General features: G+C 45.2%; 1 pseudogene; it reads right to left on the bottom strand.

Moving 5' to 3' along the window:
• Positions 1 to 3,457: 3,457 nt before the first annotated feature.
• Positions 3,458 to 3,939, bottom strand: LOC139257512 (small ribosomal subunit protein uS10-like; annotated as a pseudogene).
• Positions 3,940 to 15,019: the final 11,080 nt, after the last annotated feature.

The raw sequence follows: 15,019 nt of genomic DNA, 5'->3' as shown, positions 1-15,019 counted from the left end.
CTCTCTCCCTCCCTCCCTCCCCCCCCTCTCTCTCCCTCCCTCCCCCCCCCCCTCTCTCTCTCCCTCCCCCCCCCCCTCTCTCTCTCCCTCTCTCCCTCCCTCCCTCTCCCGCTCAGCGGCACGAACGGCTGCAGAATTCTCCCTGGCTGAAGCACTTTCACACAAGTAGGAAGATGGTTTATTTAATCTTTTCTTGGCTTATAAATGTTTATTCAGGTTGGATTTATTTGTATAATATTTGTAGAAGTATAAATAAGGATTTATTGTCGAATTTAATGAGTTCCCTTCCCCCCCCCCTCCCCCCCACCTCGTTCTGGACGCCTAATTTGTAACCTGCGCCTGATTTTTTAATGTGTAGAACAGGTTTTTTCAGTTTTACAAAAATCTTCACTGGCTCCATTCTACTTTAGTTTGGAGTACATTTTCACTGTGGAAACTTTGAAATCAGGCGTCAGTGGCCGGACACGCCCCCTTTTGAAGAAAAAATTCTATTCTAAACTAGAACTGTTCTACCTGACTAGAACTGCAGAAAAAAAAATGTGGAGAATTGCGATTTCTAAAATAGTCCGTTCTCCACCAGTTGCTCCTAAAAATCAGGCGCGAATCATGTGGAAACTTGGGCCCCTAGTGTGCCAGTGCAACCTTCAGTCGCAGGAGGAAGAGAGTGTTTGAAGACCAGGACTTCAAATCTGGCACCAAGCTTAAGGTCTACAGGACAGTAGTAATACCCGCCCTATATGGCTCAGAGATGTGGATTATATACAGCAGACATTTCAAAGTGTTGGAGAAGGACCACCAGCGCTGTCTCTGCATGATCCTGCAAATCCACTGGGAGGATAGATACACCAACGTCAGGCCAACATCCCCAGCATCGAAAGCTTGACCACGCTGGACCAGCTACGTTGCGCGGGCCACATCAATCGTATGTTCGACACGAGACTCCCTAAGCAAGCGCTCTAAACGGAACTTCTACAAGGCAAGCGAGTCCCAGGTGGGCAGAGGAAACATTTCAAGGATACCCTCAGAGCCTCCTTGACAAAGTGCAACCAGTACCTAGGAATCCCCACCAGCACCTGGGAATCCCTGGCCCAAGACCGCCCAAAGTGGAGGAAGAGCATCCGGGAGGGCGTTGAACACCTCGAGTCTCGTCACCAAGAGCATGCAGAAATCAATGCAGGCAGCGGAAGGAGCGTGTGGCAAACCAGTCCCACCCACCCTTTCCTTAAACCACTGTCTGCCCCACCTGTGACAGAGACTGTAATTCCTACATTGGACTGTACAGTCACCTGAGAACTCACACTTAGAGTGGAAGCAGGTCTTCCTCAATTTTGATGATGAAGAATCTTTAAAGAAAAAATACATGTATCCATTTATAGAAAGGTGCGTTCGGAGTGAAAAATTCAGACATTTCTGTGTAGATCATGGAGCCCGAAACTCTTTGATCATGGCTTAGGGTTGGCAACATCCAGGATTGTCCTGGAGTTTCTAGGGATTTCAAGATTAATCTCCCAGGCAACTGCTTGAAGCAACCCAGGAAAAAAATAAGGACATTAAAAAAATCTCATCTTCTTTGAACACAAGTTTATTAGTTCTAAAAATATTGGAAAGGGTGAGAGGAGGTGGGCGTGGAAAAGGCTATTTGACTGGATGGAGGTGGGAGGTCATGTGATGAAACCTCAAGGAATACATGCAACCAGAGTCTCCTGTAAAATCCAGAACTGGAATCCACCAGCCTTTGGCGGAGAGAGCAGTGAGGGCTAACAGCTAGATTCAGTGATCAACACATTGCACCAAATAAACTCTAGGTGTTTGTTATCACCACAATTCAGTACATGAAGATTTGACCACATAACCAAAATTTAGAAGAGTGACAAGTTATCAGAAAACCTAGAAAACTAGCAGAAGCTGACCAACTTCACAAAAGATGACAGCTGAAAGGCACCCCTGAATACATGCCTTTTGAATACCAATGGGTTATAGGGATTGTTAGTGAAAATAAATTCACATAGATTCTGGTAAGGTAAGAGAGACAACTTTATTGCTAACAGAGCTCTGGGAGAAGAGTTGAGGTCCCGCGACCTGCGAAGCACCTTCTCCCCGAGTGCCTGGTGCCGCGGGGTTATAAGCAGTTTACAGAGGGCGGAATACAATCATTTAACTTCATTTACATACAACCAATCAATCCATATGGCAACGCAATTCATTTACATACAACCAATCATATTGTTGCACAACTTTTTAGTCCTAGTGAAACCTGATAGCATGGCGCGAATTTGGGGGCCCTTCCTCTGTATCTTCTTTTGTGGTTAGTTATTCTGTTGCAAAGCTTTCTATGAAACAGTGGCCTGCACCTGGCCATGAGTCACTTGTTGCTGCAGAATTCATTAGGCTTCTTGGTACAAAGTTCATTCAGTGAAAAGGCAGATAGTTGGCTTACCCCATCATGCTTTGCTATGTCCGAAAATCCACTCCAACAGGGATAGTGTGGGAAAGTAGAGTTGAGGTAGAAGATCAGCCATGATTTTGTTGAATAACAGAGCAGGCTCGAAGAGCCAAATGGCCTACTCCTGCTCCTATTTCTTTTGTTCTTGTATCCAATATTTGATCACAATTTTTATTATAGTGGAAAAATCCGATAAGACATAATAGTCTGCAGCAATGGAGAATTTAGAAATTACAGGAGGAGAATGTGAATCCAGTAGCAATGAGATTTATTCACTGGGGGATTGCCTCCAACCTATTGGAGATGCTAATTATGCATTTCAAGCCAAAATCAGTTTCTTCTGGAGGGGTTAGATATCATTTTTTTTAACTATTCATTTCAGAGGATGTGTGCGTTGTGATATCTTCTCTACGACATCACAAACACACTGCACTTGCAAGATGGCTTCAACTCCTTTTTATTCTTGTAAACAGCAATGGTTGCATTACCACAGTAGTCTACTAGATGGAGCTTTATATATTACACTTCTCACTCCTCATGAACAAGAAATGATAACAAAATAATCATAATACATAACTTGCATGGTTATGCATAACAAAAGATATGGACTTATTTTGCCATATTTACAAATCAAACTTAACCACTGGTTTTCTGTTTCGAAGAGAATACCTTCGCTCTCGAACAGAACTTTCCAAACATGGTGTCGAACTTAAACTCATTCTAGGCTGAGCCTGAGGAAATATTTCCTCCAAGGGATACCCTTCATTTACATTTAAACTCACTACAACTTCAGACTGTTTGTCTGCCTGACTCAGACTTAAATTTTGACTTTCTCGTGGACTTGTTTCTAGTAAATCTGATGTAGAATTTGCTACTGTACTGTACTTCTGTAATAAGACTGTCTGATGAGTCAGAAATAATTGAATTATTCCAACTTTCAACTCCTTCCACATCTGTAGGTAAAATATGAATGAACCTAACCTGTCTGTTATGTATGCAAACCTTACCTATGTGTAAGTTTCTTTTATTGTATTTCCATAGACATTTAAGCATCGGCAATAGTAACCTCTACTTCAACACCAGGTTCGATACTGATGGAGGTGATCTGTTTCACAATTTCAGATGGACTGTGTAAATCAATTAGATGCTTGTGGATCCGCATTTGGAAATGATCCCAGGTTTTGGAACCTTCACCACAAGGAGTCTTTCTTGTTGTGATACGCAGAGTCTTGGTGGGCATGCGAACAGGTACCTTGACCTTCAGATTCTTCTCTTTGGCATCACGAATTAGATCGGCATAAACTTTCTCAAGTGATTTTACATTTCAACTGGTCAAGGTAATTCTAATGCGGTGGATTGCAACCTCCTGTTCTACAGGTGCTTTACAAGTATCTTTAAATGCCATGGTAATTTCCTGACCGGCTTATCCGTCGACTCTTTCAGTTGGGATTGTGAAAGTGAACAAACAGCGGTGAGTCACGAACAAGCGAGCAGCCTCCAACTCCGCGCAGGCCCGCAGTCACAGCTCCACACCTGTGGGAGACCTATGGGTCACCTGTGCACCCTGGAGCAAGCAGGTATAAAAGGCAGTCCACCATGCTGCTGCCTCACTTTGTAGTTATATTAAAGAGACCAAGGTCACAATGGTTTGAGCTTACAACACAGGCTCGTGGAGTTATTCTGAACTTAACACTGTTCATGATCAAACATCTTGACCAAGTATGTGTGAGGCCTACATAGCTTCACCATTCTTCTTGGTAACCGCTTTAACCATTTATGGTGATGGTTCTTCACTCTAACCTTTTGGTTCAATTTCACACTTCTTTCTCTTACTCGACCTATATCATGATTCTCTTTGTCTTAATTGTTTCTCTTCGACTGACTGTGCCAAGTTTGGTTTTAACAACGAGAATCTGGTCCGTGGATGTCGTTTGAGAAACAACTCTGCTAATGTTCCACCAGTAGTTGTATGAAGAGTATTATGATATGGAATTAGAAAATTTGCCAATTTGTGGTCCAACAACAACTGTCGTTTCTTTGGATTTGGATCCAACATTTGTTTGATGAGAGCCCATTTTACAATTTATACTGTGTGCTCTGCTGCACCATTTGAAGCAGGATGGTACAGTGGAACCTTGGTATATTTCACACCATTTTTGTTCGTGAACTGTGCAAATTCTCCCGAACAAAATTGTGGTCCATTATCAGACACAATTTCTTCTGAGAGGCAATAAGAAGAAAATAATCTTCGCAAATTGTCTTGTCTTTTACTTGTTATTTTCCGCATCGGAAACACCTCTACCCACTTCGAATGGCTATCAATCACAGTGAACAATTGCTGTCCTCCTAGCTCAGCAAAATCAATATGTAACCTTTGCCACATCCTGGGAGGCTATTTCTACGGCTGTAATGGTATGGATGCCGGTTTCTTTCTTACCGATTGACATGTTGTACACTGACTAACGCTGAACTCTATATCTTTATCTAGATCTAGCCACCATAAGTAACTGTGTGCAAAACTCTTGGTCAAGCACATTCCCAAGTGCTGGTCATGAAGATCTGCTAATAGTTCGGACCTGAATTTATTTGGGATAACCACTCTTGCACCCCACAAGATACAATCTTTATCCACGGACAATTCATTGCTACGAATGAAGAATGGATGAATAACTTTCTCAGATACCTGGTTTGACCAGTAATTTGCAATGTAATCACACACCTTAGACATAACTGGGTCACGTTTGGTTGCTCTACCAATCTCTTCAGCTGTGACTGGCAGTTCATCACTGTAAAAGATAGAACACTTCTTCACTATCGGGTGTAACTTGTGATGGGGATGACAATCTAGACATAGCATCAGCATTACTGTGATCAGCTGATTGTCTGTACTCAATGTCATACGTATATGCTGACAAAATCAAAATCCATCTCTGTATTCGGGCTGCAGCTAAGGTTGGAACATAAGAACATAAGAAATAGGAGCAGGAGTAGGTCATTTGGCCCCTCGAGCCTGCTCTGCCATTCAATAAGATCTTGGCTGATCTGATCCTGGCCTCAATTCCACTTCCCCGCCTGCTCCCCATAACCCTCGACTCCCCTATCACTCATAAAATTGTCCATCTCCATCTTAAATATATTCAATGACCCAGCCTCCACAGCTCTCTGGAGTAGAGAATTCCAAAGATTCACAACCCAATGAGAGAAGAAATTCCTCTTCATTTCTGTTTTAAACGGGCGACCCTATATTCTGAAACTATGCCCACTAGTTCTAGAAGGGAAAAATCCTCTCTGCATCTACCCTGTCAAGCCCCCTCAGAATCATATGTTTCAATCATATGAATCATATGTCTCATTCTTCTAAACTCCAATGAGTATAGGCTCAACCTGCTAAAATTTCTTCACATGACAACCCCTTCATCTCAGGAATCAACATCGTGAACCTTCTCTGAACTGCCTCCAATGCAAGTATATCCTTCCTTAAATAAGGAGACCAAAACTGTACGCAGTACTCCAGGTGGAGTCTTACCAACGCCCTGTTCAATGGGAAAAGGACTTCCCTACTTTTATACTCCACCCCCCTTGCAATAAAGACCAACGTTCCATTTGCCTTCATGATTACTGTACCTGCATGGTAACTTTGTGTGTTTCATGTACAAGAACCCCCAGATCCCTCTGTACGACAGCATTTTGTAATTGCTCCCCGTTTAAATAATAACTTGCTTTTTTATTCTTCCTACCAAAGTGGATAACCTCACATTTTCCCACATTATAGTCATTTGCCAAAATTTTGCCCACTCTCTGAGCCTATTTATATCCCTTGGTAGATTCTTTGCGTCCTCCTCACAACTTGCTTTCCCACCTATCTTTATATCAGCAGCAAATTTGGCTACGTTACACTCGGTCCCTTCATCCAAGTCATGAATATAAATTGTAAATAGTTGAGGCCCCAGCACCGATCCCTATGGCACCCCACTAGTTACACTTTGCCAACCTGAAAATGACCCATTTATCCCGACGCTCTGTTTTCTGTTAGTTAGCCAATCCGCTATCCATGCTAATATATTACCCCGAACCCCGTGAGCTCTTATCTTGTGCAGTAACCTTTTGTGTGGCACCTTATCAGATGCATTCTGGAAATTCAAATACACAACATCTACTGGTTCCCCTTTATCCACCCTGCTCGTTACATCCTCAACGAACTCCAGCAAATTTGTCAAACATGATTTCCCTTTCATAAAACCATGCTGACTCTGCTTGACTGCATTATGATTTTCTAAATGTCCTGCTACTATTTCCTTAATGCCGGACTCCAGGATTTTCCCAATGACAGATGTTAAGCTAACTGGTCTATAGTTTCTTGCTTTCTGTCTCCTTCCATTCTTAAATAGGGGTGTTACATTTGTGGTTTTCCAGTCCGCTGGGACCTCTCCAGAATTCAGGGAATTTTGGTAGATCACAACCAATGCATCCACTACCTTTGCAGCCACCTCTCCTAAGACCCTAGGATGCAGACAATCAGGTCCAGATGACTTGTCCACTTTTAGTCCCATGAGTTTGCCTAGTACTTTATCTCTAGTGATTTTTTAAGTCCCCCCAGGCCCCGCAATAGCTCCTTGATTATCAATTATTGGGATGTTTTTAGTGTCCTCTACCGTGAAGACCCTTTCGATTTGCGCATAGTTACGCTCAGTGGCACTGAGAGTGCATGAAGCAAAAGCAATTGGTCTCTCCTCCCCACTATGTAGTACATGAGAGATCACTGCTCCAACTCAATACGGAGAAGCATCACATGCTAGCTTGATCTCCTTACATACATCATAGTGATCTAACATGTTGCTCGCTACCAACTGGCTTTTACACTCCTTGAATGCTGCGTCGCATTCTTCTGACCACTTCCAATGGACCTGTTTTTTTTCAACAGCTCATTCAGTGGATGTTACACTGTAGGCAAATTTGGTAAGAACTTCCCATAATAGTTCAAAAGACCCAAAAATGATCAAAGTTCAGTGACATTTGTGGGAGTGGGTGCATTTCTGATTGCATCCAGCTTTCCCTTGGTTGGATGTAAACCATCTTTGTCGACTCTGTGCCCTGAGTTTTGAAATAACTCACACTTGAGCAGTCACTCATACTCTGCTTCACTAGCCATTTGAGCACTTCATTCAATGTTATTCTAGATTTGCCTGTTTGGTGCTAAAATGAGTATGTCATCTAAATAACATATTATCCCTTCAATGCCTTGCAGAATCTGGTTTATCACCCCTTGGAATATGGCTGGGGTGGAAGACACTCCAAATGGTATTAAATTAATATAGGTCTAGATAAGTATTTATAGTCAAGCGTGACGTGGACTCAAGTTGTAAGTCGGCATTTCTAAGATTTAACTTTGATCAGATCTGACCACCTATCAGCGTTGTGAACAAATCTTCTACATTTCGCAATGTAGTGGGAGATTACCCTCTAGAACCTGGTTTACAATTACGTTATCACCACACAACCTTACCTTACCATCTTACAGCAACAATGGGTGTAACACAATTACATAGATCTATCTTAGAGATAATGTTCTCAGTCTCTAGTCTTTTGAATTCTTGATCAACTCTCTCCTTGAGTGCATATAGTACAGGATGTGGCTTGCAGTAAACTGGTCTAGCATCCTTCTGTACCCTGACACTCACCTTGGATCGGACTGCCTGTTTCACAGAACACCGTCGGATACATCTTGATGACATCATCCCTCGATGAAATCTCGTTTCAACGCGAATAATCTCATTCCAATCCAGCTTCAGTGATCCCAATCAATTTCTACCTAGCAAGGCAGGCTTGTCTTCTAAGAGAGATAAGCTCTAATCCTTGTATTTCACTAGTATGCTGATATGACCTACCACAGGCATTTGCTCTCCTGAGTAGCCTCGCAGCTCTACCTTGGATTTCTCCAATGGGAAAATCATACAATTGGTCGAGAAATAGCGATTCCAGTACTATACTCATGGATGCACAAGTGTCAATTTCCATGGGTATCTTGGTTCCTGCAATGTCTACTTGAATGATGATATTTTTCAAATCGCTGTTAGATACTCTTGTGCTCTTGATGACGTGTATCGCTTCATCCTGTTGCTTTTCTGCCATTCTATGTAGTCTCTGGCGATTTCTACTTATAGCTTTGAAAGTTGGTTTAATCTTCAGTTGGCATGCCTTTGCAAGATGCCCAGTTTTTCTGCAGAAGAAACACTCTGCCTTTAAATATGGACAACTTTGAGCAATGTATTGTTCCAGGCACTAGTAGCATAACTTCAATGTGTCTTACCTTGGCCAGTTGCTGAGGCCTTGGGGCCCAACGGCCTTTTCTTTTAACCTGCAGGCAATTCACCTCGATTGTCTGGCGACTAGAACTGGTACGAAATTCTTGGCCATATTGGTCGGCCATATCCATTGACATAGCTGTCTGACAAGCTAAATCAAAAGTCAAGTTAGGGGTTGTCAACAACTTTCTTCTCATCGCTTCAATTTTCATCCCACAAACAAAGCGATCACACAATGCTTGGTCCTGAAAGTTTCTGAAATGACAATGAATAGATAGCTTTTTTAATGCTACAATGGACTCACTGATACTTTCATCAATTCATTGATCTCATGTTCCAAAACGATAACTTTCAGCAATTTCCAGGGACTCTGGACTGTCATGCTGTTCTAACTTGCTTAGAAACTCTGTAAATGATGTACCCTTTAGCTTGATGGGAACAAACACATTTTTCAGGGTTTCATACACCTCGGGGCATGCTTCAGTCAAGAAAATAGCCCATTTTCTTTTGAACAGCACCTGATTATGGTTTATCATCATTGGGGACTTCGATAACACAATTTGTGGTGAAAAACATTTCTAGCCATTCCAAATATGCTCCAAAAGTCTTTCGCTCACATTGAAACTCATCCAAGCGCCGTATTATTCCCATAGGCGCAGCTGTTAAATATGTAAATCTGTAAATACCTTGGTTAACCACCAGAGGGCTCATCCCCTGGAGTCCCAAGGGATCCCACAATCCCTTGGGAGCATTGATACTTAAGGAGGCCTCTGGCTGGAGAGGCACTCTGGAGACCTGAGGTCACATAAAAGACTAAGGTCACACTTTACTTTGAGCTCACAGTATCTGGCCAGACTCTTGATTCATGCACCACAACTGGCGATGAGATACAGATGACGAACCCCACCGCAACGATGCAGAGAACAGTGGGCATCCTAGAGAAATTTTCGGAGGGAGATGACTGGGAAACTTCCGTGGAGCGACTCGACCAATACTTTGTGGCCAACGAGCTGGAAGGAGAAGTGAACGCTGCCAAATGAAGGGCGATTCTCCTCACTGTTTGCGGGGCACCAACGTATGGCCTCATGAAAAATCTGATTGCTTCAGCGAAACCCACAGAGAAATCGTATGATGATTTATGCACACTGGTCTGGGAGCATCTAAACCCAAAGGAAAGCGTTCTGATGACAAGGTACCGGTTCTACACGTGCAAGAGGTCTGAAGGCCAGGATGTGGCGAGCTGTCACCAAGCTAAGATGCTTTGCAGGGCATTGTGAATTTGAAAGACAGTTGGAGCACATTTTCAGGGACTTCTTTGTATTTGGCATTGGCCATGAAGCAAAACTTCGCAAACTTTTGACTGTAGAGACCCCAACCTTGAGTAAAGCCATAGTGATAGCCCAGGCGTTCATCATCATCAGTGGCAATACCAAACAAATCTCTCAGCACACTAGTGCTGCTACAAGCACTGTGAACAAAGCAATGTTGTTTTTGAATCCTAACATACAGGGCAGGTTCACATGCCTGCAGCTACACGTCCGCAGATGTCTGAATCCACCATCAAGGGTGATGAATGCTAGGCCATTAACACTTTGCTGGCGCTGCGGGGGTGATCATCGTTTCCATTCATGCTACTTCAAAGTATACATTTGCAAGGGCAGTGAAACAATGGAACATCTCCAACTTATGTGCAGGCGAGCTGCAAACCCTGCTAATCCTGCAAAGCACCATGTTGCAGAGGACGACAGATCCGCGACGGAGCACGACGAACCAGAGTCTCAGTCCGAGGAGGCAGAGGTATATGGGATGCACACATTTACCACAAAGTATCACCCGATAATGCTGAAGGTTGAATTAAATAGACTCCCGATGTCAATGGAGCTGGACACGGGAGCAAGACAGTCCATAATCAGCAAAAAGACTTTCAATAAATTGTGGTGCAGCAAGGCCTCAAGACCAGTCCTGACTCCCATTCGCACTAACCTGAGAATTTACACAAAGGAACTGATTCCCGTAATCGGCAATGCTACTGCAAAGGTCTCCTACGATGGAACAGTGCACAAGTTACCACCCTGGGTGGTATCGGGCAATGGCCTCACGCTGCTCTGCAGGAGCTGGCTGGGGCAGCTAAGCTGGAACTGGGGCGACATCTGAGCGCTCTTGCCCGTCGACGACACTCTGTGTGCGCAGTGTTGTGTATCTGTAAAGCATGCACTCCCATGTTCCACCACCAGGGAGCGCATCTCCTGAAGCCCCAAGGGATCCCAGCATCCCTTGGGAGCACTGTATGTAAGGCCTGTTCCTCACTCTGGAGTGTCTTAATAAAGACTGAGGTCACTGTTACTTTAACCTCCCTGTGTGCAGTCTCATCTGTGTTAGGAACACAACAACTGGTGACGAGTATACGAATCCAATGCAAAGATGCAGCAAACTATGGGCATCCTGGAGAAGTTCTCGGAGGGTGAGGACTGGGAAGCCTATGTCGAACGGCTAGACCAGTACTTTGTAGCCAACGAGCTGGATGGAGAAGGAAGCGCTGCAAAAAGGAGAGCGGTCCTCCTCACGGTCTGCGGGGCACTGATCTACAGTCTCATGAAGAATCTTCTGGCTCCGGTGAAACTCACAGGTAAGTCGTATGAGGAGCTATGTAAACTGGTTCAGGAGCATCTTAACCCAAGGGAGAGCGTGCTGATGGCGAGGTATCGGTTCTACACGTGCCAGCGATCTGAAAGTCAGGAAGTGGCGAGCTACGTCGCCTAGCTAAGGCGACTTGCAGGATAATTTGAGTTTGATGGCTACCTGGAGCAGATGCTCAGAGACTTTTTTGTACTGGGCATTGGCCACGAGACCATCCTACGAAAACCTTTGACTGTAGAGATACCAACCCTCAGTAAGGCCATTGCGATAGCACAGGCGTTTATGTCCACCAGTGTTAACACCAAATAAATCTCTCAGCACACAAGTGCTAGCAATGTTCATAAATTAACTGGAACTGTGCTTGTGAGCAGAAATGTACAGGGCAGTAACCATGAGTCTGCAACTGTCAGCAGGCCTCAGGTGACCCAGAATCCACAACAAAGGATGAATGCAAGGCAATTCACACCTTGTTGGTGTTGTGGAGGCTTCCATTCAGCCTATTCATGCCGCTTCAAAGGGTATGTTTGCAAGAGCTGTGGAACAATGGGGCACCTCCAACAAGCTTGTAGACGAACTGCAAGCTCTGCAAAACCTGCTAACCACCACGTGGCAGAGGAAGATCGGTTCATGGTGGATCAAAGCAAGTTTGAGCCTCAGAGAGAGGAGGCAGATGCTGAAGTACACAGGGTGCACACATTTTTGACAAAATGTCCACCTATAATGCTAAGTGTAAAACTGAATGGCTTACCATAGCCATGGAACTGCACATTGGCGCTAGCCAATCCATCATGAGTAAAAAGATGTTTGAGAGACTGTGGTGCAACAAGGCATTCAGACCAGCCCTGAGCTCCATCTACACGAAATTGAGAACGTACACTAAAGAGCTCATCGCTGTCCTGGGCAGCGCCATAGTCAATGTCACCTACGAGGACACGGTGCACGAACTGCCACTCTGGATTGTCCCGGGCGATGGCCCCACACTGCTTGGAAGGATCTGGATGGGCAAAATCCGCTGGAACTGGGATGACATCCGAGCGCTATCACATGTCGATAAGGCCTCATGTATCCAGGCTCTTAACAAATTTCCTTCCCTTTTTGAGCCAGGCATTCGAAACTTTTCCGGGGCGAAGGTGCGGATCCACTTGGTCCCAGAGGCACGACCCATTCACCACAAGGCGCGAGCGGTACCTCACATGATGAGGGAGAGAGTGGAAATTGAGCTGGACAGGCTGCAACGTGAGGGCATCATCTCCCTAGTGGAATTCAGCGAGTGGGCCAGCCCGATTGTTCCAGTACTCAAAAGTGATGGCACGGTCAGGATTTGTGGCGATTATAAAGTAACTATTAATCATTTCTCACTACAGGACCAATACCCGCTACCTAAGGCAGACGACCTATTTGCAACGCTGGCAGGAGGCAAGATGTTCACCAAGCTCGACCTGACTTCGGCCTACATGACGCAGGAGCTGGAGGAGTCTTCGAAGGGCCTCACCTGCATCAACACGCACAAGGGACTGTTCATCTACAATTGATGCCCGTTTGGAATTCGGTCGGTTGCAGCGATCTTCCAGAAAAACATGGAGAGCCTACTCAAGTTGGTACCACACACGGTGGTTTTTCAGGACGACATATTGGTCACGGGTCGGGACACCGCCGAGCACCTACAAAACCTGGAGGAGGTCCTCCAGCGACTGGATCGAGTAGGGCTGCAGCTGAAGAGGTCAAAATGTGTCTTCATGGCAACAGAAGGGGAGTTATTGGGAAGAAAGATCGCGGTGGACAGCATTTGGTCCATAGACGCCAACACAGAGGCTATCAGGAACACGCCCAGGCCACAGAACGTCACGGAGCTGCAGTCGTTCCTGGGACTCCTCAACTATTTTTGTAACTTCCTACCGGGGTTAAGCACCCTCTTAGAGCCCCTACATGTGGTATTGCGTAAAGGTGAGAACTGGGTATGGGGAAAAAAACCAACCTAATTGCTTTTGAGAAAGCCAGAAACATTTTATGCTCCAACAAGCTGCTTGTATTGTATAACCCGTGTAAAAGACTTGTGTTAGCATGTGATGCATCGTCGTACAGAGTCGGATGTGTATTACAACAAGCTAACATTGCAGGGAAGTTGCAACCTGTTGCCTATGCTTCCAGGAGCTTATCTAAGGCCGAGAGGGCCTACAACATGATTGAGAAAGAGACATTAGCGTGTGTTCAGGGCAAAGAAAATGCATCAGTACCTGTTTGGCCTCAAATTTGAGCTGGAAACCGATCACAAGCTCCTCATATCCCTGTTCGCTGAAAACATGGGGATAAATACTAATGCCTCAGCCCGCATACAAAGGTGGGCACTCGCACTATCAGCGTATAACTAAACCATCCGCCACAGGCCAAGCACCGAGAACTGTGCGGATGCTCTCAGTCGGCTACCATTGCCCACCACAGGGGTGGAAATGGCACAGCCTGCAAATTTATTGATGGTGGCGCAGCCCGCAGACTTGTTGATGGTCATGGAAGCGTTTGAAAATGATAAATCACCTGTCATGGTCTGCCAGAATAGGACTTGGACCAGCCAAGATCCTCTGCTGTCCCTAGTAAAAAAAAACTGTGTACTGCATAGGAGTTGGGCCAGCATCCCCGTTGAATTGCAAGAGCTAATCAAGCCGTTCCAGCGGCGAAAGGACGAGCTGTCCATTCAGGCAGACTGCCTGTTGTGGGGTAACCGCGTCGTGCTACCCAAAAAGGGCAGGGAAACGTTCATCTCAGATCTCCACAGCACACACCCGTGTATAGTAATGATGAAAGCGATAGCCAGATCCCACGTGTGGTGATCTGGTATCGACTCTGACTTAGATCCTGTGTACGGCAATGCAGCGTGTGTGCTCAGTTGAGCAATGCGCCCAGAGAGGCACAACTAAGTTTGTGGTCCTGGCCCTCCAGACCATGGTCGAGGATCGATGTCGACTATGCGGACCTGTTTCTCGGTAAAATGTTCCTGGTGGTGGTGGATGCTTTTTCAAAATGGATTGAATGTGAAATAATTACGGGAAGCACTGCCACCACCACCATTGAAAGCCTGAGGGCCATGTTTGCCACCCACGGCCTGCCTGACATACTGGTCAGTGACAACAGGCCATGTTTCACCAGTGCCGAATTTAAAGAATTCATGACCCGCAATGGGATCAAACATGTCACCTCGGCCCCGTTTAAACCAGCCTCCAATGGGCAGGCAGAGCGGGCAGTACAAACAATCAAACAAAGTCTTAAACGAGTCACAGAAGGCTCACTCCAAATCCGCCTGTCCCGAGTACTGCTCAGCTACCGCACGAGACATCACTCGCTCACAGGGGTGCCCCCGGCTGAGCTACTCATGAAAAGGACACTTAAAACCAGACTCTCCCTGGTCCACTCCAACCTGCATGATCAGATAGAGAGCAGGCGGCAGCAACAAAATGTAAACAATGGTCGCGCCACTGTGTCACGGGAAATTGATCTGAATGCTAAAGTATGGACATGGTCCCAAGTGGATCGCGGGCACGATGATAGCTAAAGAAGGGAATAGGGTGTTTGTGGTCAAACTAGACAGTGGACAAATTACAGAAAGCACCTGGACCAAATGAGGCTGCAGTTCACAGACTACTCT

The sequence above is a fragment of the Pristiophorus japonicus genome, unplaced genomic scaffold (genome assembly GCF_044704955.1).
Source record: "Pristiophorus japonicus isolate sPriJap1 unplaced genomic scaffold, sPriJap1.hap1 HAP1_SCAFFOLD_856, whole genome shotgun sequence".
Classification (NCBI taxonomy): Eukaryota; Metazoa; Chordata; class Chondrichthyes; family Pristiophoridae; genus Pristiophorus; species Pristiophorus japonicus.
Note: the sequence above shows the minus strand (reverse complement) of the source record. Positions and strands in the feature narration are given on the sequence as shown.